The sequence below is a fragment of the Canis aureus genome, chromosome 19 (genome assembly GCF_053574225.1).
Source record: "Canis aureus isolate CA01 chromosome 19, VMU_Caureus_v.1.0, whole genome shotgun sequence".
In the NCBI taxonomy this organism is placed as follows: Eukaryota; Metazoa; Chordata; class Mammalia; order Carnivora; family Canidae; genus Canis; species Canis aureus.
The window spans coordinates 20,542,746-20,567,994 of record NC_135629.1 but is presented as its reverse complement, the minus strand read 5'-3'; the positions used below and the strand labels follow the sequence as shown (position 1 = coordinate 20,567,994).

Below are 25,249 nucleotides of genomic sequence, written 5' to 3'. Positions count from 1 at the left end.
TCCTACCGTAGTGTCTGAAGTTCCCACCTTTGCATTCATGTCTTTGGATCAAGGTCCCCAGATTATAAATGTCCTTTAACAAGGACAGCTTCAAGACCATGGCAAGCTCTCACGTATGTTAGTACATTCTACTTTGCACACTCTGGCAGGGTTCTGAGACTTTGGACCGTCAAAGTGACAAGTATGGGCACCTGGAAGGGAAAGCATCTATCCTTGGACCAAAGTTAAAGAATATGAACAATGCTTTGTAAAAAATGAAAAGGATTTAAAAAGGAAGCCCAAAACTCTCTGCTTAGATGAGACAACACCTCATGGGACAGCCCAATTACAAAACATTCCTTCCTAGGAGGATTACAAGAAAAAGCAGGACTCTTGGAGAAGGGTAAAGAGAATCCCCAAACAAACTTCAGCTACATCATAGCTTCTAGGCTAAGGCTGAGGAGCAGACGCTGCTAAAGATTTATTGGTAAGAGTAGCCTAGAGAGGAGATGACAGGATTGGAAGAGAGGATTAACTCAGGGACAGAGTGACAAGAGGAAAAACAAGGATTAGCCATCAGTGACAAGTCGGCCTTGGCGGAAGTCTCACATAAACTGGGCAGCAAAAGAATGAGAAACTTGGAGGCCAAAGGTTGAGTTGCCAAACCCAGGAGGCACAGCCAAACTGGCCTCAGAGAATTCGCAGAGCCTGACCTCTGGTTACCTCACGTCAAACAAGAGACTTGTTCCTGAAAAGTGGAATGCAAGTCGAACTAGAAAAAAGGAGGCATATTATAAACCCGAAGTGAGTGGATCACTGCACTGGTGTGGGTTCTCTGAGAAGCAACCCCTGAGACAAGGACTTAAGTGCAAGTGGTTGGTTGGGAGGTGAAGGGGAAATGAGCAGGGAAGTGGAGAAATGAGACAGGCAGGGCAGGCAGTTAATAAAGGGTGAGTTATCCGTCAGCAACCATGGTAGGCAACTGAAGCTTGATCCCACAGGGATTTCTGCAGGTGCTGAAAGCCTACAAAAACCACACTCCTAAATGCCCAACAATAGGGGATTATATAAACAAATGAAAGGCTATGCTCTCAACTGAAAGCCACAGAGAAAGAAAGAATTTAATAGTAATTATTTACAAGTAATTTTTCACACCAGACAAAACTTTTACCTATCGGCTCTTTTTTTTTTTTTTTTCAGATTTTCCCATAATGCACACAGATTACTTGCTTGACAAAAATGATGGGCATTCTCAAAAAAGGAAAAAGTTCAGTTCTTAAAAGTTATAGGAGAATTTGCCAGATAAAGGAATTCTAAGGCAAATCATTCTGAAAAACAGAAGCCCCTCCAATTAGGTCAGCATGGCTCCCCAGTTTATGTTTGGTAAAAAAAAAAAATAGAGTTTTAAAGAGGGGTGAGATATTTCCATTCCGACAGTTGGCTTACAGCCAGGTGCACCTCTACCTGTTACCTGAGAAAGCCAAATAATTGCTGGGTTCGGCAGACATACAACCCCCTAGTCTAAGCTGTTCTCCTGGTTACCCCTTGTCATCTCAAGATAAGGCACCACTCTGTGTGCCCCCCGTCTAGATGTAACATCCAAAGAATCAGTCTGAGGCCCATCTTGCCCTACCTTTCCCATCAGACCTGCAATCTGGGGCCCAGTGTAGCAAGCTGGAGCCTGTTCACCAAAGCCTCACTGAGTGGAAGCCTTGATGGCTGAGTGATTGTGACAGATCCTGTTGGGCAGGGCCAACCTGATAGTCAACGTGCTTAGTGTCACTATGGGGTAGATTCTTCCCCCTGAGAAACCAAAGCTATGTGCCCCATGGGAGTATGGGAAAATCCCAGCTCCTCCATCATCCAGGGCCACAGAGTTCCTTCCTGCTGGATGGTGACCATGGTGGTTTTTGAATATTCCTGCACAGTCTAGGGGGGCTTGAATCATCTGAGGATCACGATGAGTGGGGTGAGTTTGGAGGATGCATTATTGTGCACCAGACACAACGACCCTCAGCTCCAGACACAGTAGCAGGCCCAAGTGCCTCTTGGCTCTCCTTGCACCAAACCAATGGGTCTGTTCCTTCATCCAGGCACCAACCTCCTTGCTCCTTGATCCCCCTCCATTCCCCCAAGTGTCCAGTCTAACCTATCCCATTCTTACACATATACATTGTATCTCCCTCTTCAAAATTTTCAAATTGCACATTTTCTCAGTGCCTAGGTTGAGCCTGATATTCACAGAAGAAAAAGATCTAATCAACCAGTTCATACTAAGTATTAATGAATAAGAACATCTAATTTATTAAGCCAAAGGAGTGAATCTCCAACAGCTAAATTTTACCATTTGGTGGCAGGTCAGTAGGCAGAGGTTTGCTTTGTTTTGTTTAATGCCTTCGTAGAAAAAAAAAATCCCAAACCAGATCACCTAGCAACAGACAACTGGGTCCTCAATTAGAGTAAAAACAAACACTGCCAACTAGAATCTCACAGACACATAGCCTATTGAAACTTTAAGGGAATTTAGAGACTACATATTAATAACAACAACAACAACAATAGTAAACATATATTGAATAATTTTTATGCTATACCAATTTATTTGATTCAATCCATACAACGTTAGGAAGTTAGATGCCGTGATTCTCATTTCCTTTTGATAGATGAAAAACTTGGAGAGGTGCTTGGAGAGGTTAAGAAATTTTCCTAAGGCTAGAGTGCCACTAAGGAAGCTAAGGTTTGAACCCTGAAAGTGTGACTTCAGTCTCTAGGCTCTTCTATTATGCGTTATTGTCTTCCACCTACTCTTTAAACCGAGATTGCATGGGATTGGAGCTGGGAAGAATGATGAGTGAATGGCCAAGTCCAGACTCTTCTTCCTTCTCGGCATGATTTCTCTTTCACCAGAAAGCAGAAAGTGCAGTTCTATGAGTCACAGACGGAACAGGGAAGCAGAGATCCTGACAGTTACTTCTATGTAATCAGTATTTAAATGTCTTTTTACCATGACAACTTTTGTTCAAGTGAAATGTTACTTGGACATCCAATATAATCTGCAGATAGAAGTGAGTTACTCTGAAAAAAAAAGGGGGGGGGGGAGTTACTCTGGTTGAAGGTGGGAAAGGCAGCCCAAACTTAAATCTTGATCTTACTTTGGCTCCTGAGACTCTTCTACGGAACCCCTACAACTTGAGAAGCACATTTTGAAAATGACTCCCTGTTATAGATTAGACTATAACCCAGAGGAGTGGAGTAATTTGCTCAGGGTGCAACAGCAAAGATGTAACAAAGTGAGAATTCAAACCAGAGCTGTCTGTTTCCAGAGCCCACAGCATGAACTAGTAGGCATGGGGTTCTGAAATCTTGCCACAGACCACTTAGACTCTGCAAAAGATTCCATGGCTCTCAGATCTACCATTCTCACTTTCTGGGGGAGGAAGAACTCAGTGACAACAAACAGAACTTAAGAGAAATAAACCAACAATTAAAATGCAAAAAATGCAGACTTAGATGATCTCCAAAAGCAAAACTTAATAATGATCCTACAAATACATTAATTAATACAAGAAGAGCAGCGATTAAAAACCACAGAGAGTGTAGGATGATGCTCTTTCCATCAAGAGGTGGAGTCTATTTCTCTGCTCTTAGAATTGGAGCTAGACTTGCTTTCAGCAACAGAATTCTGTGGAAGTAATGTCATGCTAGTTCTCAGTCTAGGCCTTACGAGACTACATTCTCCTGTATTTGCTCTTGCAATCCTTCCACCACCACAAGAGCAAGTTCATGCTGGCAACTGGATGACAGAGCCCATGTGGCTTCAGTCATCCCAACCAAGGTCATCACAAGCCAACTCACCAGCTGACCATGCCCACCTGAGATTAGCCAAGCCCAGCCCAGACCAGGGGACAATCAGGCGATGGATGCCCAAAATGCTGATGTACCAAATTGTGAGCTATGTAAATAGTCTTATTTTAAGCTACTAATAAGTTTTGGAGTGGTTTGTTATGCAGCAACAACTAACTGATACAGTTCCCTATGGAAAAATCTCAAAATGATGCCATGACCTTCCTCTCCAGTCTCAAAACGTGGGAAAATGGTACAGCAAGGAGTCCTCCCCAGAGCAATGCCCTAGCATTACCAATTCACCTAGGCCCTAGGATGTGATAGGTAGAGACACATGTCCCCATCTGCTCTAACTTCAAACAGAATTACAATCATAGAGAGAAAAACCCTAACAAACTCCATTACTTGGCCCCAACAGGGCTAAACTTCCATCTAGAGAATTCTGTTCAGAATCCACCTATGTGGAAAAAGAGAATATCCCTGTTTTCCAAAGGTGCTTCCAGGCTCATGGCATTCTCAAAGCCTCGGGTGGGGGAATAAGTGGCAGAGAGAAGGATAGAAAGTCTTAAAGGTTAAATCCAGCACATTAAAGTTCCTCAGAAAATGCCAAAAAAATGTAAATGAAAATTTTCAGCCACAGTGGGAGAAATCCAGGCCCAAGGCCCCGAGTTGATCTTTCAGACTGTCGGGCACACTGCAAAGCTGTCTCCATTTATTTACTTCTAATTGAAAGCTGGCGTGCTGAGGGTTACTCCACCCAGGCGTGAAGTGTAGCCATCCGTGAAAGATTTCCCAAGACCTCTCCCTTTGCAGAGCATCCTTCATGTGCTTAAAAAGGAAAATGTCATGGGGACACTAAATTAAAACTCAGTTTTGTCTTTGAAAAATAGATTCAATCCTCAGTAGGATGTGGTTGGAGAGATACCAGCATTAACATAATTCCTTAGTGTACTTTATAGGCCAATCAGAAAAAAAGGATATTCAGAAATCTGTCAGAAATAAAAAGGTCTCACGGGGGCCACACATGCTAATTCTCACAGATCAACACTCTTGGGACTCACAGATGGCAATGGGTGGTTTTCTCCGGGAGATTTTACCTCTTACAGGGTGGTTTTGACACAATTGGTCAGCTGGTAGTAAATACCATACAGGAAAAACAAGTTGACTTGCTTTCAAGATTGTTAGCTGTATACAAGTTCATTAGTTCACTCATTTGCTCCCTTCGTTTATTCAGCAAATGTTTATGAGATCCCTGGAGGCATGCAAGGCACGGTTTTGGCTGCTAGACATACAACGGTGAATAGGATAGCCCCCCTCAAAGCCTACAGTCTACCAGGAAGGAGAGACAGGCAAACAAGTTAAGACAGTTTTCCATTTACATAAGGACTCCCTCTGGAAAATCTTCTGTGAGTCAGTTTTGGACATAAGCCAGAATCATTTATAACTCTGGACCCATTCAGCAGGTGTCCATAGAGCGGCAGTGGAGCTGTCTGAGCACATACAGGGCTGCCTAGTTAGGCTCCCGCCTTTCTTCTTAGGCCAACTTTATGATTAGCATGTAGAGGTGAAGAACGTGGGCAGTGGAGTTAGGCAGACCTCTGCCTGAGTATTGGCTCTGTCTGACCATCGGTATGGTCTTGGGCAAGATGCCTGACTTGCAGACCTGTTTCCTCATTGGTAAAATGAGGACAAAGGCAGTAGCATAGCAGAGATTACCTACTTCATATTATTCTTCCCTTTTTTCTTAGTAACAGAGTCTTGGCATTACTAAGGGCACAGTGAGCCCAGCTAAAAGACTACCTTGACCAGCTTCCCTTGTAGCTAGGTGTGGCCATGGGAGCAATCTCTGGCCCATGAGATATAAAGGAAAGTTGTTGAGAATTTCTGGGAAAGTGCTGGCTGAAAAGCATGTTCATATAGCAAGCTGGCACTTAAAAAAAAAAAACCTGTTGGATTTCCTCCTTTTTCTCATTGTTAATTTTTTTTTTATTTTTATTTATTTATGATAGTCACAGAGAGAGAGAGAGAGAGGCATAGACACAGGCAGAGGGAGAAGCAGGCTCCATGCACCGGGAGCCTGACGTGGGATTCGATCCCGGGTCTCCAGGATCGCGCCCTGGGCCGAAGGCAGGCGCCAAACCGCTGCACCACCCAGGGATCCCTCTTTTTCTCATTGTTAGGAATATAGACATAATGGTAGGTGCTATAGCAACCATCCTGGACCAAGTAGTAACCTTGAAGTTGAAACCAATGAAGAAAAACAGAAAACCTGAGACTCTGATGATCATGGAACTACTATTAAGCTCATGGCTACCAAATGTGTGTGACAAAAATCTGTATGTTTTAAAATAACTATTGTTTCTGGTCTCTTACTAAGAAACTGAAGGCAATTCCTAATACAAGTAGCTATAAGTATTACTATGGGAATTGAAGGAAGCCTTTCATGTAGAGCAGTGAGCTCAGTGCCTTACCCACAGTGAGCTCTCAGAGCAGGAGAGTTCACACTGTTGTTACACACATAGGAAATATTTACCTTGTCTTGGCCAGCTCGGGGTGCTATAACAAAATACTAGACTGAGTGGTTTATACAACAGGCATTAATTTCTTAGAGTGCTGGCACCTGGGAATTCCAAGGTCAATGTGCTGGCCAATTTGATTTCTGGTGAAAGTCCTCTTCCTGGCTTGCAGATGGCTTGCAGATGGCTTGCAGATGGCTTGCAGATTTCTTACTGTAGCCTCACATGGTAGAGAGAAGGAGAGAGTTCTGGTCTCTCTTCCTCTTCTTATAAGGACACCAATCCTCTCATGAGGGCCACACTTTCAAGACTTCATCTAAAACTAATGATCTTCCGAAGCCTGCATGTCTAATATCACGACATTGGGGGTTATGAATTTCTTGGACATCAGTTCATAACACACATGGATCCTACCAGGAGCTTTAATTACAGCTGGTTTGCTTAAATTAGATTAACATGAATAGGAAACCTCCTAGATTATAGTTAAGAGTCATGAGGTTATGATAAAGGGAAGTCAGGATGCTGGATAAGTGAAAGTTCAATGTAATGACTGGGGATTGGAGATTGTGTCCATAAGCCATTCTTCCTACCGGCACTTAGATGGGAGGGCTCACCATTCATCAAGGCCACTACTAATTCATGAGAGTAAAACCACATCATCTGATTAAAGAAAGAAGAACTCAAATAATGAAATCAATGGTCAAACCACACACATCCATCTTGTGTTTCCTTCTTTGCTTTGTAGATGACCAAAACAACAGCAGGAGACTGTATGGAGTACTTGCTGTGTCCTGGGCTCTGTTCTAGGTCTTGCCTTGGAGTGAGTCATTCAGGCCATCAAAAGCAGAGTGCACATTCAACATAGGAATTTTGAGAATTCAATAGAAAGACCATTTGCAAAGGTGTGGGCAAGATATAGAGAAACCACAGAGAGAGTGCAGCCCCTGGGAGTCAATAACAATGGGGCTGTCACCCCCTTCCCCTAGTCTAAAGCTATAAGGACACAAAGTAGTTACCAGATCCCGTAAAGAAGGCCACCAGGCGGGATCCCTGGGTGGCGCAGCGGTTTAGCGCCTGCCTTTGGCCCAGGGCGCGATTCTGGAGACCCGGGATCGAATCCCACGTTGGGCTCCCAGTGCATGGAGCCTGCTTCTCCCTCTGCCTGTGTCTCTGCCTCTCTCTCTCTCTCTCTGTGACTATCACAAATAAATAAAAATTTAAAAAAAATTTATAAAAAAAAAAAAAAAAAAAGAAGGCCACCAGGCAAAAGCCAGGGTCTTTAATAGCAGGACACAATCACCTCACACTAACCCTGCAGAAATGAACCTGACCTCACTCCTCTTCTGCTCCAACCTCATGTTTCTCATGGGCTGAAACCTTTCAGAAACCTAAAAGCAGTGTCACCCATGACCATTCAGGTCAATCTTCCAGACACAGCAGGATGCAAAAGGGTGGAGAGTGAGTTTGGAGGGGCCATGGCCTTATTCTTTTCATCTTTCATTATTACCTCCATTTTACAGAAGAGGAAATTGAAAGAAAGAGAAAGGGAGAGAACAATTTATATACTTTAAACATACAATTTTGTAAAGACATACAACTTGGATTCCCCAGAACGAGACAGTAAACTCCTATTACTTAAGCTACCCAAAATAAGGTATTTCTATGGAAACATACACAGGTCTACATCAGAGTTTAACAACACTTACCCTTATGAGATGCACACCCTGATTATCTCTATTTAACTTTGAAGAAGCAGAGGCTTAATGAGGTTAGGTAAATCAGGTGACTTCTAGGATCCTCTGGAATCAAAAGAGTCTTTAATTCAGTCATTACTTAAACCATTACTTTGGCTTTATAAAAGAAAATTACAAAAAGCCCCACTCACAGATCAAAATGGAAGAAATAAAACTGTCACTATTTTTAGAAGACATGATGGGCTATGTAGAAAATCCTAAGGAATCTAGAAAAACCTCCTACAATTAGTAAATGAGTTCAGCAACTTCACAGGATAAAAGATAAACATACAAAATAAATTGTATTTCTATATACTAGCAACAAAGACATGTAAATCAAAATTTAAAATATAAATGTAAATAACTAAGAAAAGAAATACTTAGTATAAATACAACTAAACATGTACAGAGCTTTTATGTGAAACTATGAAACACTGAGGAAAGAAATCAAAGAACATCTACATAAATGGGAGACATACCATGTTCATGGATTGGGAGACTCAATGTAGTAAAAATATCAATTCTCTCCAAAAGGGTACACAGGGATAATGCAACCTCTATCAAAATCCCAGGAAGACTTTTTATAGATAAAGGCAAGCTTATTTTAAAATTGATATGGAAAGGCAAAGAAACTAGAAAGATAAATCAATTTGGAAAAAGATACAGAGAGAGGAATCACTCTGACAATATGACTCATTATATATCTATATATAGCACCTATGGTGTTGATATATCTATATCAACATTTGAAGATATATATCTATATCAACACCATGTGCTTTATTGATCCATAGATCAATGGAACAAAATAGGAAATCCAGAAATAGACCAACATAGATATGGCCAACTGATTTTTTACATAGGCACAAAAGCAATTCATTGGAGAGAGAATTCTTTACAGATAGTGCTGGGGTAATTGCATACCAATAGGCAAAAAAAAAAAAAAAAAAAAGAAAAGAAAAGAAAAAAAGAAAAAAAAAAGACCTTGATCTGTATCTCATACCTTATATAAAAATGAACTCAAATGGATCTCAGAAAACTCTAAAACTATTAGGAGAAAATCTTCAGGACGTAAGCTTGGAGAAGAGTTCTTAAACTTGAGATGAAAAGCACAATTCATAAAAGAAAAAAAATCAATACACTGGGCTTCATAAAATTTAAAACGTTTGGTCTGGGAAAGACCTTGTGAAGAGGATGAAAAAGACAAACCACAGGCTAGAGGGAAATACAAGCCACATTTCAGACAAAAACTCCTATCTGGAATATATTAAAGAATTTTCAAAAGTCAACAGTAAAAGAATAAATAAGCCAATTAAAAAATGGGCTAAAGACATAAAGAGAAATTTCACTGAAGATGATATATGGGTGTCAAATAAACACATGAAAGGATGTTCAATATAACTAGCCATTAGGGAAATGAAATTAAAACCACAATAAGACATCACTACACACCTATCAGAGTGGCTAAAATAAAAAATAGTGACAATACCAGTTGTTGGCAAGAATGTAGAGAAACTAGAACATGTATTCAGTGCTGTTGGGAATATAAAATAGCAGAGACACTCTGGAAAAGTTTGGCGGTTTCTTCTAAAATTAAACGTTCAACTACCACACAACCCAACAATTATACTCTTTCTGACTGATCTCAGAAATAAAAACTTATGTCCACAGAAAAGCCTGTAGCAGCTCCATTCATAATGACAGCAGCTTTATTCCTAACAGTCAAAAACTGGAAACAACTAAAATCTCCCCTAATAGGTGAGCAGTAAAACAAATTGTGTTATATCCATACCCTGGAATACTACTTAATTGACACATCAAACAATTTAGATGGATCTCAAGGGCACTGTGCTAAGTGAGAAGAGACAACTTCAAAAGGTTATATACAATATACTTCCATATACATAACATTCTTGAAGTGATGAAATTATAGAGATGAGGATAGATTAATGGTTGCCAGAGTTTAGGGATGGCAGGAAGGTGGGGAAATGTGACTAAAAAGGTAGCATAAGAGAGATTGTTCTGATGAATGAGTGACCAATCAGTCTTATATGTTGATTGCAGTGGTACTTACAGGACTCTGCACAGGATAAAATGGCTTAGAACTGAACACAGCTTGTACCAATGTCAATTTCTTGGCATTGATATCATACTATAGTCATAAAAAAAAAAAAGTCTCCACCATCAACAGGAATCTGTGCTGAAATTATAAGACTCTTTCCAGCAAAATGTACCACTGCAGTTAGTTCTTCTATTCAGGGACACTGAAGTTGTTGACATTAGTAAGAAGAGCAGGTAATCTAAAATCAGGCACCACCATATTCGGCCCTCCCAAGTGCACTGCCATCCATCATGTCCTAAATTCTGCTTTTCATCCTGCTTTACATCCAAAACTTTTTTGGTGTGAAAAGCAAAAACTTTCCTTAGAGCCATGACACTTCAAGTATTATTGGCCATCGCATTAGTTGGAATTCTGTTGGTACAACTAGTAGAAATCCAACTCAAAGCGGCTAAAGCAAAAAAGGAAATCTATTGGCTCACGACCTGTGCTAAGGCTGACATCGTCAGGTATAGATTGATTTGGGGCCCAGAGGATGCGACAAGGAAGCAGCTTCCCTCTTGGTGTTGGCTCTGCTCCCTGCTGTGAGCCCCATTCTAAACTCCATGTGATTGCAAAGTGACATCGGCAGTCACTTCCAACAGCAAATCGCCAGAAAAGCAGAATTCCACTTCTTCAGTAATTCTAATGAAAATCCTAGAATTAAGTCTTTTGGGCTTTGCCTGGCATGGAAAGGATCATATGGTCTCTATGGCCAAGGGAATGTAGTCTTCCAATCAGCCAGGGTGGGGTTGGCTCCTCCTACATGCGGGCCAAGGCTGGGTAAAGGAAGATCCCACAGAAGTATCTGGACTGTTGCTCAAAGAAGGGGGAAGAACACCGGGAAGGACAGCCCCCGTCCACCATAGTCATCAATACCATCATCAGAAAGATGAACACAGGATTTGGGGACATGTATGATACCTGCTCTCTCCACCTCCCCCAGCTGTCCCCTCCTGCCAGTGCCTTCCTTCTAACTTGGGGAAGGTGTGCAAAGGTGGAATACATGCCCCTCAACACAGTCACCCACAAGTTTCCATTCGATTCCCAGAGAACTTTCCTTGTCCTCAGACTGAGTTGGGATGTCACCTTCTCCATGAAGCTAGCCATTTCTTTTTTTTTTTTTTTTTAAGATTTATTTATTTATTCATGAGAGACAGGCACAGAGAGAGAGGCAGAGACATAGGCAGAGGGAGAAGCAGGCTCCTCGCAGGGGGCCGGATGTCAGACTTGATCCCAGATCCTAGGATCACGCCCGGAGTTGAAAGCAGATGCTCAATCGCTGAGCCACCCAGGTGTCCCGAAGCCAGCCATTTCTAAAGAAATCTCCACACTCCCCCACAGCTGCACCAAAAACAAAAATTCTCTTCTCTGGACTCACAGTACTTTGTACATACATTATCTCCATTAAAGTGTTTTTTCAAAAAATAAAAATAAAAATAAAGTGTTTTTTCATGTATCAAGATTCTTTATTTACATCTCATAATTTACATTCACACTCACACCTAATCAATTAGAAGCTGTTTGAGAGCAGAAACTTGTTTGGTTCATTCGGAGTCCCTAACATGTTGTTTAGCATCTGGAATGCTATTCAGAAATGATGGATGGATGGATGGATGGATGGATGGATGGATGGATGGATGGACTGATGGGTGAATGAATGGTTTCTACAGCTCTTGACCATCAAATACAAGTAGCAGCACTCAGGTGGGCATTTAGACCATCAATATTATTTAGCAAACTCCTATTGTGTATACAACAGGCACAAGCAAATTATTGAAAATAAAATTAAGTCAGTTAGGGAGGTGCAATCATATGCATATTCTGCTTGTTTTAAAATAGAAAAACCAAAAAAAATTAAAAAATTAAAAAAATAGAAAAACCTTGAAATAAAGACAATAGGCATTGTTCATAGATTCTCATGAGGAAGTAAAACCAGCAGCGAGGGAAAAGCACACCCAAAAGGGCTAAGAAGACACAGAGATATCTGGAAAAATATTTGCTAAGTTCATTCCCTTGAACACAAATGCCCAGCATGGTCCGAGGGCATACCCATGAGTGTGAAAGGACAACTAAGAGATCCCCTCGAAGAGACAGAAAGTCCTGGGTTTGAGTCTTAACTCTGCCCCATACAACAGGATCTGTCAGGTGATTCAACTACTCTGGGCCTCCATGTCCTCACCTGCAAAATGGGAATGATTACCCCTGAGCTGCCCAGGGGGCTCAAGCCCTAATCTCCCTGCTGTCCCTGATTCCTCCCTCTCCTCCCTCATGTGCAAGCCCACCAGCAAAAGATTTCCGGAATCCAAGCACATCTCTCCTACTTCCCTGCTGACAGATGGGTCTGAGCCACCGTTTACTCTGAGCAGTACCCTTGGCATCCATTTCCTGAGGTGTCATTGGTGAGTGGTGGAGTCCCACTGCAAACAGTTGTCTGTTGGTTCCCGCATTTGGAAGGGGAAGGAGATGCACACCCTGGGGTCTGCCATCGACTCCTTGCTTCCTATCTTATCCTTCCAACCTCTTCTGCACCCAGACCCTAGACCGATAGGGTAACACAGAATCTGGGCCTGGCCCCTGCTGCCTAAGCTCCAGAGGCTTCCACCGTGGCCCACAAAGCCTTGGGTGCCTGGCCTAGCTCCTTTCACCTCCCTTCTCTGCCAGTGCATACCATGGCCCCAGCGTGCTGGCCCTTAGTCTGAGCCCTACAAGTGCCATATGTGTTCCCCCTTTGGGACTTAGCCCTCATCCTTCCCCCTGTATCTTTGCAGCTGGATCCTTGGTGCCCCTCAGCTCGGTGAGGCCTTCCCTGACCACCATGCAAATAAAACAGGACTGGAGTCAATCTGCCACCTCTGCCTGTTTTATTGTCTTCACAATAAGACAACTTGAGACTACTTGAAACTATTAGTTTGCTTAATTGCACGTAAACTAGAATGTATGCTCTACAGACGCAGGGATGTAATTTGTCTTATTCACTAATGTGTCTCCGGACCCTAGAATAGAGCCTGACACATGATAAGTGCTCAATAAATATTTGATAAATAAAAGAAGGAAGGAAAGAAGGGGGGGACCGGAGGGAGGAGGGAGGTGGGAGACAGAGAGCACATCCTTCAAAGGGTGATTATAAAGATCCAATTAGGAAATTCTCATAAACCACTTAGCACAATGCCTGGCACTCAGGAAATACTTAATACATGGTATTAATTATTCAGTTATTAGGATAGAAGAGTGGATAGTGTGTGCGAGCACACACGTGCACACACACGCACACACACACGAAAAAAGACAGCAAAAGGAGTCTCCTCCTTTTGCCTGGATTCACCTGACTTCTGAAGAGAATATTCGAGCCCTCTGACTAAGCAACATCCCCCTTAGCTCCCCTGGAACTAATGCTTGAACCTAGTTCAGACCCTGGGGGTTTGGAGTTCATTTTCTTTTGGCAAACTGTCGCCTTTTCTTTTCTAAGGGAAAAAATAAAATACAAAAAGACACTCACATAACATCTTGGAGATCAAATGGCTCTTGGAAAACTGCATTTTGATGAGTGAGGGAATCAAAACCATATGGATTAAATTCTCCTTAGATCTCCTAGGGGAGAAAGGGGGCGGGAGCAGGGTAAGGGTAGGGATGGCTGGAAAATTCAGCATCGATTTTTATGAACACAGAGCTAGTTCATGAAGGATGGTCTGGGATGTAGCAGGTCCTTCAAAGCAGTTTGTTGACCACATGCCAGCTGACTCAAAAGAGAAGGAAATATGAAAGGTTTTTTTTTTTTTTCAACACTCCTGTTTCTTTTCTTCTGGTATTCCCTCCCCTAAGGGGCTGACGTTGGGGTCTTGTCAGGGACTGAGAAAGAGTCGTGGCTGGACATGAAGTTTGTGTAATTTCTCCCAGAAAGCAACCTCTCAAGTCTTTCCCTGAGGAAAGAGTCTGAAATATCTGCTGAAGCCAAATATTTGTAATCAGGTACTTAGATGAGTGTCAGTCCTCCTTTTTTTTTTTTTTTTTTTTAATGGTTGTATTTCTATCTGCATTTTGCTGATCTGGGCAAGTTGTAGCAGACAGACTAAGAGACTGCACGCAGCATGATTCACACTGTCATTTGCTGGGAGAGGAAATCAAGAGGCACAAGTGCTTCCAACATTTTTACTTACATCACAGAGAAACCTCAAAAGCAGTTTCCTCCATTCTTAAGCTAATCTCTTGAAAGCAGGTGACACTGTGGACCACCAGCCTGGGTGAAGCCCTGGTTGAGCATTTACACGGTCCTCATCTTATGTCATCTTCCCCAACCGCTTCAAGGGACGTGCTCTTAACTGTTGTCATTTCACAAATGAGGAGACGAGGCAGAGAAGTGAAGTGACTGAGCCAGGGTCACATAGCTAGTAACTGGGCAGAGCTGGGATTTGAACCAAAGTTCTGCCAATGCCAGAGCCTGTACTCCTAACCATTATTTCCCTCCAAATACCCTGCATGCACTTTTGGAAGTTGTGTCTTTGCTTTTGTTGTTCCGTCCGTCTATAAAGCCTTTCTTGCTATTCCTACCTTTCCTCCCAGGAACCTGACAAAAATAAGCCCCACCTCCCCGTGTCTTATGTGTCCGTGGAGCCCTTTGGGAAACCCCCCGATTCGTTGGTGCCACCTCTGAACTCCAGGAACCCTGGCGCCTTCTGGGGTTGCCCAGCCCATTCTGTGTCATAAATTCAGCCAAGCATGATGGTTAGGCATCTTGGTTTTAAATGATGAGACACACCTGTACTTATTCCCCTGCTGGGACACCTTAATTGACAAACCACTCCAAGATCCAGATTCTTCATCTGAGGAAAAATGAAATGACCTGATGTGAGCAAGCCAAGAGCTAATATATGCAGGGCACAGAGCAAGCACGCGATTCATGTCGGCTACTGTGTTCTAGTTCCTTGGCTGCCTGTTTGAGCTCTCCCACCTGACTGCAAATTTCTCCAAGGAAATGTAATAGTCACTGATTTAGGCAGTGATTGCATTAGGCATTTCACTAACTGAGTTTAAAGAAGAAGAGAGGAGAGACGGGAGTGTAGGGGCAGCAGATGGAAAGATGGCTCAGAGGGAATAAGGGAGCCAATGCAGACTGAGCGCTTGTCCTGTGCCAGAGATTCCAGGACTAACTCATTTACTCCTCCCCACAACCCTGGGAGGTAAGTGCTATTATTATCCTCATTTTACAGATGAAGCAACTGAGACCCAGAGGGGTTCAGTGACTTGCCCATAGCCATGGTAATGCAGAGTCAGGATTTGAAGCCCAACATTCTGAGTCCAGAATCCAAGGACTTACCTGCTAAACTAGACAGTCCCTAAAAAAGGATTTTAAAGCATTCAAATAGCAATTAGACAGAAAGGCTGGAATCATCTAGTCTGGGTTGGTGGGTATTTAACGGGTACAAATGTTGGGTACCAGTTTACCAACACTTTACTGGGAGTTCATCCAGGGGGGAGGAAGGCATTGAGGACTCCTGCAAGAGCCATGTGGGCTTTGTGGTTGCATAAGGAGTCGACAATAAAACAGATAAAGCTTTGGCAGAGGTGAGGATTCAGCTGGGATCCATGTATATATTTTATCATGCTTTAGTCATTTCATGGTTTCTTTTGGAGGACTTGATTTGACACATACCTCAAGGTGAGGTTTAGCAAATAAATTAAAGACTGGAGAAATCTCAAGATATCAAAATAATGGTGAACCATTTAAATCAGTCCTCAAAAGGTGAGAGATCAAGGAAGTCTTCTAAGAGGAAGGGACAGCCATACTGAAACCAGAAGGGTGAGTCGGATTTGGCTTAATGAGGAACACACCATGGGTAGGTTTACTCCATAGCCATTTCCAAACCCTTTCTCCTCTTGTCTTCCACAAGAGCTAATAGTTTCCAGTCTCCGCTGAAGCCAGAGGGGTCGACATGACCAATTTCAGCCAATGCAACTCCCAACAGAAGTCTGTTGGAGGTTTTTCTGGAAAGAAGGTTTTCCTTTTCTCTCATGAAAGAGACAGAAAGGGCTAGTTTAGTCCTTCCCCATTCTTCCTGCCTTGAATGTGGGTGTAATGCCTGGAGCTGCAGTAGCCACTTTATGACCATGAGGCAACAAGGTGGAGACAAAAGGAAAGAAAATGGCACAGAACCAGCCCTGTCATCGTCATGCTGCTGAAGCATGCTAGGGGCTGCCTACCTCTTGTTATGCAACCAAAAATGAGCCTCTATTTGAACTCCTAAGTCCAATTTTTTTTCATGACTTGCAATCAAAAGGATTTCTAACTCATCTACTAGACAAAGTAGGAAAATAATTACAAAAAAGGATGAGGTATTCAAGACAGAGGGTCCAGTATGCAAAACTTGGAGGAAAGAATGATGACAGTATATTTGAAGATGAGAGGTTCAATGTAAATGATGTATATGTTGTTGGTGCTGGTGCTGAGTACCTGTGCTGGGTGCTGGGTGCTGATTGCTAGTTGTAGTGAGAATGACACTGGAGAATCATACATGGCTACACATGCAGAGCCTTTTACAGCTTGTTAGTTTAGAATATGGACATTATCCATAACAATGGGGCACATGGAGTCTTGTGTGTGTGAACAACTGAAATAAAGTTATGTTCTAAAAAGCCCTTTCTGGCCTGCCTGGATGGCTCAGCAGTTTAGTGCCACCTTCAGCCCAGGGTGTGATCCTGGAGACACAGGATTGAGTCCCACATCAGGTTCCTGCATGGAGCCTGCTTCTCCCTCTGCCTGTGTCTCTGCCTTTCTCTCTCTCTGTCTTTCATGAATAAATAAAATCTTTTAAAATAAAAAATAAAAAGACCCTTCTGAAAAAATAAATAAATAAAAAGACCCTTCTGGAATGAGTTCGTTCATTCAGTAAGTACTTTATGAGCATGGAAAAGGAAATCGGTAGAACCCCTTTGGAAAATTGTATTGAAGAATCTATTAACACTAAACATCCACGGGACCCCTGGGAGGCTCAGCAGTTGAGCATCTGCCTTTGGCTCAGGGTGTGATCCTGTGGTGAGGGATCAAGTCCCACATCGGGCTCCCTGTGGGGAGCCTGCTTCTCTCTCTGCCTCTGTCTCTGCATCTCTCTCTCTCTCTCTCTGTCTCTCATTAATGAATAATTTTTTTAAAAATCTTAAAAAAAAACTAAACATCCACTCCTCTACACCCCAGCAATCCCACAGCTAAGTACATATCCAAGAGAAATGAAGTCACATGGCCACAAGAGTAGAACTCCAAGTATGTCCATAACAGCTTTACCCATAATAGCCAGAGCTGAGAAGTAACCCAAATGCCCATCAAGGCGAGAAGAGCTGGGCAGCCTCGGTGGCTCAGCGGTTTAGCGCTGCCTGTAGCCCAGGGCCTGATCCTGGAGACTTGGGATCAAGTCCCACATCGGGCTCCCTGCATGGAGCCTGCTTCTCCCTCTGCCTCTCTCTCTCTCTCTCTCTCTGTGTGTGTGTGTGTGTGTGTGTCTCATTAATAAAATAAAATCTTTAAAAAAAAAAAGCGAGAAGAGCCAACTGACTTGCTGGCATCTTCATGCAATGGAATACTACATAGCAATAAAGAAGAAGAGTGAATTGTTACCACACGCACCGACATGATAAATCAGAGCCCTAATGATGAGCAAAAGAAGCCTACAGAGATGAGTAAACAGTTGTGTTCGTGTTGGCCTCCATGGAGGGAAGGCTGGGACCATGTAGGTCTAAGGAAGCTGGGCAAGGCTGGTTGGGAGTCCTTGAGCCAAAACTGCGGTCAGGGGAGATCCCGATCTCCCAGGAACCACCCTGCATGAGGTTCCCGCCACACCCAAAGGAAGGAGCACCCCGCGGGAAGTGTGTTCTTCCAAACAGGAGGTGATATATTTCAAAGCCCAACAGAATCGGCTGTAGGTCAATCTCTACAGTCAAAGATCCGAGAGATGCATTTTGATGGCAGAACAAGGAAAATCAATGCTCAGTGATAAAAGAACGGTGGTTACTTCCAGAATGAGTATGGTCGGGGCTATGAGGGAGAGAGCACGAGGAGGCCTTGTGGGCTGGCTGGAAGCCTTCACTGTCTTGATGGGGGATGGCGATTACGGAGTAAACACCTTTCGGGCAGCCCGGGTGGTTCAGCGGTTTAGCACCGCCTTCAGCCCAGGGCCTGATCCTGTAGACCCGGGATGGAGTCCCAGGTTGGGCTCCCTGCATGGAGCCTGCTTCTCCCTCTGCCTGTGGCTCTCTCTCTCTCTTTCTGTGTGTCTCTCATGAATAAAAAAATAAAATCTTAAAAAAAATACCTTTCAGGGTACCACCTAAGGCTGTGCACTTTGTAGAAAAAAATAAGTTCGTACTGAGCAAGTGCTATCAAATGCACATGTGCTCAGCCGTGGGCAGGCAGGGGCGACTAGAGCAGACAGGGATGCTGTCCCCAAGGGCAGCAGGAAGCACGGTCTGGAACACAACCCGTAGTGTCCCCGCTGAGGCGAGGAGTGGCAGTGAGCCTGGGGCATACAAGGATGTCTACAGACGGTCAAGTCCAAGAAGCACTTCATCAAAGACTCTTAAAAAGAGAGAGTAAAGCAAAATGACAGACTTCGCAAGAACTGGAACGATAGCTATAAAAGCAAGTCAGGAACCATTGGAACTGCTTGCAAAAGAAAAACGGTTTTGGAGAGATCGGATAGAGAAAAATTCAGCGTGACTGCTGGGACCTTCGGGAGCCCCAAGCCCTGGGAACTGCACCTTCCCTGCAGTCATGCTCTTCTCTCTGTACCCAGTAATCAGTGTCATTTGCTTTCAAGGGATCCCCTGGGAAATTATGTCTGATATTTTCCAAAGCCCGTAAAGGGTTTCACACCTTTGTGAGGGCTGCTGGGAGGCAGGCAAAAGAATGCCGCCTCTGGAGGGAAAGGGTGCCTATTAGGGCCACTTAGGACTAAACTGACCGGTCATTTGGCAGCCGTGCAAAATAGAACGCACCCTGTTCTGGATAACTGAGGATTTCTCCCATGAGTTCATTCCCTCACATTTTCTACAGAAAAGTGCTGCTATCCATCATCCCTTAGGGAAATTTTTTTAAAAAGCAAACTCATCCCAAATGACTTTTGTGTTTTTCCAGTGTTTCTAGTATCAGCCCTTAATTTCCAACCATTTTCAACGTAAGACGGTGATATTGACTGTCAGGCTTTGAAACAAAACATGTAAATATATATATCTATTTGAAATATATATATATCATCATGCCCTCAAAATGTGAGCTCCCCTCAGCTTTCCAGAAGGAAGAACTATGAATAGAACATTTTACACTTGTCTAACTTTTCCTAGGCTTTTTTTTTTAACTGTCCTATCTTCTCAGCCTGTGATAAATGCAAAGAAATAAAAAAAAAATAAGTATCTCTCCAATAATTTACTGTGTTGAGATGGCAGCATAATTGAGTCACCCAAGTTAAGCACTTTAGGAAAATCTCCATCAGGTGCCATCATGTTCTCTGGCCTAAGCTTTATTTAAACTCACTGGATCAATCTGAATCAATTTGACATGTACACACTTCAGGGCATGGTTAGTTTCAAATCAATTAAGCTCCTTATGACTTTATGATTAAGAGCCCAAGGTTATAAAACATTAATATAAAAATCACAAATTATAAAGTGAAAAGTAAAATCTCCACCTTACATTTCATAAAAATCACCAGAATCATTAGGTAAGCTTCATTAAACAAACAAGGTAAGAGTAATTAGGTGGTAAATTGAGTACAGTGGTTTCCAAAGGCTCTAATTGGGATGGGCCCAACAGTTTCATAAAAGTGAGGAAGCCAGGGTCAGGTGCAGCCTGTGGCAGGATGCGGATCTGAGAAGAACTGCTCAGTGGTCTGGTGGCCCTTGCCGCAGGAGGAGCACAGAGCTCCTTTGAAAAGCAGAGAGTGGGCTTAACACCTTCTGGTTCTTCCCTGACCTCGGCCAGGCAGCCGGCACCACCACCCGCAAGATAAGGATCTGCTCTTGCCTGGAGCCAGCAGGCAGCCACGTGAAAGTATTTTAAGGATCTCAATGTAATGTGATTTCTACCTTCTAGAGTTCCTTGAAATTTTTCTCTCCTGGTTCTGGAGCTCAGGGAAAGGAAGGAAATAGGAGGGACTCAATTAGATTTTCCATTAAAATAATGGGGACTTCTAGGTCCCTTGATAAGTTTGATCATTCTCATTTATCCTTACAATTCCCATGAGAAGTAGGTGGGTTCCCTTAATTCTCACCCTGTTTGAGACACTGAAGCACAGAGAAGTTAGGTCATTTCTCCCAGAGTCACACAGCAAGGGAGGGGCAAGACCCAAGTCTGTGTCATTCAGAAAGATGAGTTCTTCACCTCTGCAGGATGGAGAGGCCTCTTGCATTCACTTATTCAATATGTATCAACTGGGGGCCTTTGCCTCCTCTGTACTAGGTGTTCCAGGGCTAAAGATCCAGGGCAAACCAAACAGCCAGGTTCTTGCCCTCATGGGACTATCACTCCAGAGCAGGGCTTTAGTGATAAGTAAATAACTTGATAAAGTCAGAGGGATACTGCTCTGCAGAGAGTGTTCAAAGAGTACTGTGAAAAACAAAACAAAACAAAACAAAACAAACAAAAAACCGAAGAGTACTGTGAGAGTGACTGGTGGCATCTTTCATTCATTGAGTGGTCAACTCTATTTTTTTTTTTTTTTTTGAGTGGTCAACTCTTAAGAGAGGGCATATGAGCTGAGATCTGAACAGGAAGAAGGTGCCAGTTATGCTGAGTTTAAGGAGAGGGACACTCAGCGCCAAGGGGAAGACAGGTGCAGAAGCCCCGAGGAATAAACAGAAACTCTGCACCTGCCTCTCCTCTTCATCTATTTTCCTTCCCTTGAATCTGTGTGCACCTCCTGACTCACTTTGACCATTAGAATGTGACAGTGACAGCATTTTGGTTCCGAGCCTAGGGTTCTGGCAATTTCCTCTTTCAGCCTCCCGGAGCCTCTGACCCAACATGTAAAGAGATCCAGCTACATTGCGGGAGAGACCTTCCAGAGAGAAAACCCACCAGGCTGGCCCCCAGCTAAGGAGTCAGGCATGTGGGAGAAGGTCTTCAGCCCCAGCAGAGCTCCCAGCCAAATGCAGCTACCTGCGCAACCCCAACTGACACCTCAGTGGGGCAGACAGGAGCCTCCCAGATGAACCCCGCTAACCCACAGAACTGTGGGAAAGAACCATGGTGGCTGTTGCCAGTCAGCACGCTCCAGGATGGTTTCCTCTGCAGCACCACATCATTAAAGCAGCCAGTGTGACTGGGCTTAAGTGGAACAAAGGGGGGTGACAGAGATGAAGCTGGACGTCATTCTCCACCAAGAGCTAGATCTTATGGGACCCATGAGTCAGGGTAAGCAGTGGGGAGGTCACCCATGTGATCGGGTGCTACTGGAAGGTTTAAGGGGCATGACATCTGATGGTGTATATATTTTTAAAGCTTATTCTGGCTGTTGTGTGGTGAATGACTAGTGGAGTGGGGAGAATAAGAGAAGCAAGGAGACGTCAGACAGGCAGCCACTGTGAGAAAACAGGCAAACTGAACCAAGATGGTGGCAGTGGAATGTCAGTGAACTGATTCACGTCATGTTTTGGAGAGAGAGAGTCAAAAGTACATGTCGCTAGATGGAGGTGTTGGGACTGGCTGACCGAGAATAACTCTTTGATCTTTGAGAGTCAAAAGGAACAGCCACCTCAGGGCTACCTTTGGGGCAATTCTCAGGAAAATTACCATCTCCACAACACCACCATCACCTCCACCATTGTCAGCTCCACCATCACCTTCATCACCACCATCACCATCACCTTTCACCACCTCCAACTCCGTAACCTTCATCTCCCCCACCATCACCTGCCTCATCACTTTCATCACCTCCAGTACCTCCATCACCACCTTCATAACCTCCATCACCAAGTTCATCACTTCCATCACCATCACCTTCACCATCTCTACCATCACCTCCAATACCCCCATTACCACCTTCATAACCTCTATCACCACCTTCATCACTTCCATCACCTTCATCTCCCTCAATGCCACCACCGTTACTACTACCACTGCTGCAGAGAGAGAGAGGAAGTAATTTTGTGGGGCAGTGCAGGATTTTTGAAGAGAGGCCCTTTCCTTTTCTTCCTCTCAGTGAGGAGTTTTGTTCCCACCTCCAGAGCCAGGAAAGGAAGCCCTAGACAGAAGACCTCCTGGTGACTGCAAGTCTCTGTAGGCGAAAGAAAGAGATTAGTATTCCATTTGCTAATTGGAGGATCTGCTGGCATTCCTTTGTGTACAGAAAGAGGATGATAGAGTTGGAGTAGGATGGCATAGTAGAGTCTACCAGGAAATATGGGGCCAGGAACACATTGCTCTAGGTCCCTAGTTCTTGAGAAGTACAGCAGTTGGATGTCATACATGCCCAGAGGCCCCGAAGTTTGCCAAGGGAGGTAGAGAAGCAAGGATTCTTTACCATAGGGACCAAAAGGTCACCATACAGTGTACTATGATGGAGTCAACTAAAAGTTGTGGCCAGATCCAGAAAGAGACCAACAGCCTGCAGGGGGATGCTGAGAAATAGGCTCCTTGCCAGGCTAACTGGACAAAGCCCACATTGAACTCTGGGGTGATGGCAGCACTGAGCAACCAGGGAGAAGTCTGCAGGTTCACCAGGTGCAGGGAAGAGGCAAGGGCCTTGCTTCCTCTCCTTCCTCCTGCCCCTCCCCCTACACAAGCCAATGCAGGGAGGGAGTGGTGAGGGCAAAGGTTACGAGAGAACATCCTCCCTTTCCCTCTAGGCCCTTAACATCATAGTTCTGATCCAGGACAAGAACAGGAAAAGGGCTTTCAATCCAAAATGCGACTGACATTTTGAAATGTACAGGACAGAGCTTTAAAAAACCTAAAGTGATGGTTTTAGTAAAGGAAGTGGTAAATTACAGAAATCAGCTGAACTTCTAAAGACATGTTTCCCCATGGAAAATGTCAGGTAGCTGGGGTAGGGGCAATGATTAGAAACAATAAAGTCATTTTTTACTCATCCTGCCATTGAACGGAGACTTCAAAAACACAAGTTACACGGTAGTGAGGAGCGGCCCCGTGTCAGGGCCTGAGAGGGGCCTCATCCTCACACCACCCTGTCTGGTCCGCACAGTCAGAGCCATTTCTACTGTCATCTCTGTTCTGTTGATGAGAAATGGAGGCTCACGCCAAGGCCACATAGCAACTACATGACAGAGTTAAGGTTCAAGCTCAGGGTAGTGTGACTTGAAAATCTAATCTTTTAACCCTGCTTCCTTCAGAATGCCTTATTTAATCACAACAGCAGAAACCAGAGCACGCTATTAAGCATGTAAAATTGCAGGCTGCAATTGAAAGACTATTTCTCCAGGTTTTTTGACAACCCAAATTAATTTCTTTGTCAGGCCTCCAATCCTGGAGGTGGCAGAAACAAGATGGCTCTCTTTTAGGAATTTCTTGACTCGCCCCCAGGCTGACTGCCAGCTCTGGAGAGCCCTCAAGAGTGCCAAGGCGCAAGAGGCAGGTGTGGTTACAGCCTCCCCGAGGCTTCCATGCTCCATTCCGTGCTCTCCCGGGCACCCTGAGTCTTTCTTGGGTTCTTTCTGCCTAAACTCCCCGATGCACCAACTCTACCTAACTGATTCTACACTAAGCTGGGCATGGGAGCCTTGGGGTCTTCCCTCATCTATCCAGGGAATGGCTAGGGACTCAGCCTCTGGAACCATATTAGTTATGTGATGCTGCTTTGTGCCTCAGTTTCCCTATCTGTAAAATCAATGGTCTAATAGGGATGTTAGAGGACTAGAAAATAAAATATTTGTAGAATGCTCAGAATAGTGGCTGGCCCATCACAAATGCTTGACTAAAGTTAACTGTCTTTGGGGATGGGAAGGAAGAAAACACTGACTCTCAGTGAGCTAGTCTTTGTCTTACGCTTGGACAGTAGCTTTAAAATTCAAAATGCTGAAACTTCAACTCTTCAATTCCCTGGATTCTGTAGCACCCCTTCTTCCCTTAGACAATAAAGGCAAATTGTCTGGTTTCACAAAATTGGGGAGCTTGGGGGTAGCGTGGGGTTTAACGTCTCAAAAACCCACCCTGCCTAGTCACAGGTGGACAGTTCTGTTCAAGACCCTCCGAGTTGTCCCGCAGTAACCCCGCAATTCCCACCGCCTTCCAACCCCTCCACATCCGTCACTACCACCACCAGCTCTGTCTACAGGGTAGAAGTCTATGGCCTATAACTCCCCTCCAACAACTGACACAGTTTATCTTGCAGTCACACCCATTCATTGGATCTTTGTCATGGATCTTGGGGAAAAAAGAAGGAAAAAAAATCTGAATTGCCTCTCAGCTACCATCCTTTTTCTTTTAGCAAGATTGCGCGTACTCACAAATTTGTTCGTAATTGTGACACTTGAGTTTTCCATTCTACGGAGGCACGTATACAGATTAGAATGGAGTTCGGCCATGTGTATCTCTTGGCCATATGTCCAACGTGTAAACATATTGCCCCTGTAATCAAATCTGCTAAAATAATCTTTTTTGCATTACAGAAAACTTCAAATATATATGAAAGCAGACCCACCAAGACTACAAATGTCCAGGCACTCGTTATTTTCAACTCATGGCCAATCCCGCTTCATCCATCCCTACTCATGTATTTTGAAGCAAACCTCAGAGATCATATCATTTCATCTGCAAATACCACTGTGTTTCTAAAGACAAGGGAACGCTCTTTTACAACGTAGTACCATTACCACAACTTACAGAGGGAAAAGTAACGATGATTCCTTAATATCATCAAAAAAGCCAATCAGTGTTCCACTTTTCTTTCTTTTCTCTTTTCTTTTTTCTTTTCTTTCTTTCTTTCTTTCTTTTTTTTTTTTTTTTTTAGCAGCATCCAGTCTTGATACATCAAGGATGATATTTGCACTTTGCAAATTGTTTTAGGGAACAGCCTGAGCCTGTCCGGTTGAATAATTCCATCCCTCCCTTTTCACAGATAGGAACGTCATAGCCAAACCCA

At 43.7% G+C, this 25,249-nt stretch overlaps 1 long non-coding RNA gene across 1 annotated transcript; it reads right to left on the bottom strand.

Annotated features, from left to right (window-relative positions):
* Positions 1 to 2,295: 2,295 nt before the first annotated feature.
* LOC144289725 (uncharacterized) lies at positions 2,296 to 25,244 on the bottom strand. The gene is made up of 3 exons (XR_013357636.1): positions 24,991 to 25,244; positions 8,045 to 8,137; positions 2,296 to 3,054 (listed from the first exon to the last, which is right to left on the bottom strand). It is a non-coding gene; the product is annotated as an uncharacterized LOC144289725 (long non-coding RNA).
* Positions 25,245 to 25,249: the final 5 nt, after the last annotated feature.